Here is a 2,500-nt window from a genome sequence, read left to right on the forward strand (position 1 = left end):
ATATGTATTTAAGTACACCATGTTTGTGTGCCCTAAGGGAGGCTCTCTCTCTCTCTCTCTCTCTCTCTCCTCTCTCTCTCTCTCTCTCTCCTCTCTCTACTCTCTCTCTCTCTCTCTCTCGTTTACTGCATATACTTAATGAGTATATATGTATGTATGTATGTATGTACACTATGTTGGTATCCCCTAAAGGAGTCTCTCTCTCTCTCTCTCTCTCTCTCTCTCTCTCTCTCTCTCTCTCTCTCTCTCTCTCTGAGAACCATTTCCCTTTCATCTCCTACAAATCTGTGTCTAGCAAAGATGCTTCACCCGAGAAGAGGTCAAACGAGAAGCTGGGCTAAACTTGCCATTATTCTTCACAGTAATGAAAGTCATTTAGGCCTTTTCTCTCTTTTCTCTTCCTCCACCTCCTCAAGGATATGTCCATCCCCACCCCTCCCCTTGTCTGAGTGTTACCTGCCCCACCCACCTTACCTTAAAGGTATAGTGCCCCCCCCCTACTTAACCCCGCCTTTTTTTCTCTCAGAGATACCTCATTTCATCACTGATGTCTGCATTTGTTGTTATTGTTGTTGTTGTTTTGTTGTTGTTGATTTTTTTTTTTGATGTGTGGATATTTTAGTCATATATACCATAACATAAGACCATCCATTCCTCACTGATGTCTGCATTTGTTATTGTTGTTGTTTTTGTTTTTGATGTTTTCTGATATTTTGACCACATATACCATAACATAAGACCAACATTACAGATAAGTTTTAGTTATTTTATTTAAATTTACTAATTTTGTCATATTAAAAGTAAGTAAACTAAAGTAGGGATAGGTTGAGGTGGGTTTGATTTTGATAGATATCAGTAAATTAATTAAAGTCTGTGAAATTATTCTTATTGTTACGATGAAAAGTTTGTGAATTCATCTTATCGTTATTCATCTTATCATTACGAAGGAAAGTCTGTGAATTAATCTTATTGTTACGATGGAAAGTTTGTGAATTCATCTTATCGTTATTCATCTTATCATTACGAAGGAAAGTCTGTGAATTAATCTTATTGTTACGATGGAAAGTTTGTTAATTCATCTTTCTGTTACGATGGAAAGTCTGTGAATTCATCTTACCGTTATTCATCTTATCATTACGAAGGAAAGTCTGTGAATTCATCCTATTGTTACGATGAAAAGTTTGTGAATTCATCTTATTGTTACTATGGAAAGTCCGTGAATTAATCATATTGTTACGATGGAAAGTCTGTGAATTCATCTTACTGTTACGATGGAAAGTCTGTGAATTCATCTTATTGTTACGATGGAAAGTTTGTGAATTCATCCTATTGTTACGATGGAAAGTCTGTGAATTCATAATTTTTTCACGTTGAATTCAGTTTTCTTTGTTACCTATTCTTGTAGGTTCTTCAGTTTTAGATAATGTTTGTGTTATGAAGTGTTTGCTTGCAAAGTGAAATTGCACAAATCTCCTTTAATTTTAGGACTGTTTGTATGAGAGAGAGAGAGAGAGAGAGGAGAGAGAGAGGAGAAGAGAGAGAGAGAGAGAGAGAGAGAGAGGAGTGTGTGTGTGTGTGTGTGTGTCAGTCTCCTTTTGCTTTCCAATTTACGTAATGGTCTTGGTCAAAAGCTCATTCAGGGCTTGCATCTCTCTCTCTCTCTCTCTCTCTCTCTCTCTCTCTCTCTCTCTCTCTCTCTCTCTCTCGGATAGTAAGTAGCAACTAATGTAAAATATACCTTTTTTTCCAGCTCTTTTGAAGCTATTTATTTATTTTTTTCGTCAGTGGTGAAAGTTTGTTTTCAAATAAAGCTCTGTGACCGGAAGGCGGATGCTTTTCAGTACTTTTATCAATTCCTTTGTGTGTGAGTGTGTTTGTGTATATATATATATACTATATATATATATATATATATATATATATATATATATATATATATATATATTATATATATATTTAGATATATACACACACTTACATACATACACACTACCTCAGACAACGAAGTTGGGAGGGGGTTATGTTTTCGTCCCTTTTTGTCTGTTTGTTTGTTTGTTTGTGAACAACTTCCTGGCCACAATTTGCTCATAGAGTATTGACACTTCCAGGGATTAATTGTTATGTTGAATCGTGGAAGCGATTAAATTTTAAAAGTCCTAGGTCAAAGGTCAAGGTCGAGAAATAAGCTGCCGTGGCGGAGTTCTACGCTCTACTGAGTGCCCCTCTAGTTTGTGTATGTTTGTTTACTTGTTCCTATGTGTGATTGTATGTTTATCTGTTTACATGCATATATTTTTTATTTAAATTTCATTAATTTTAAAGATTCCAGTGCTAGTTAATCTCTGTAATGATGCAACAAACTTTACATAGGTCTCTTGATCTTGACCTTGACCTTTCGTTTACTCTGCAATACCAAAATATTATTTTGATTTTTACTTATTCCTTTAGTGTTTTGGCTCCTCACTATCTAGTATATAGTTCTTAAAGTATTAAGAGGATG

The sequence above is a fragment of the Palaemon carinicauda genome, chromosome 13, assembly GCF_036898095.1.
Source record: "Palaemon carinicauda isolate YSFRI2023 chromosome 13, ASM3689809v2, whole genome shotgun sequence".
Taxonomy (NCBI): domain Eukaryota; kingdom Metazoa; phylum Arthropoda; class Malacostraca; order Decapoda; family Palaemonidae; genus Palaemon; species Palaemon carinicauda.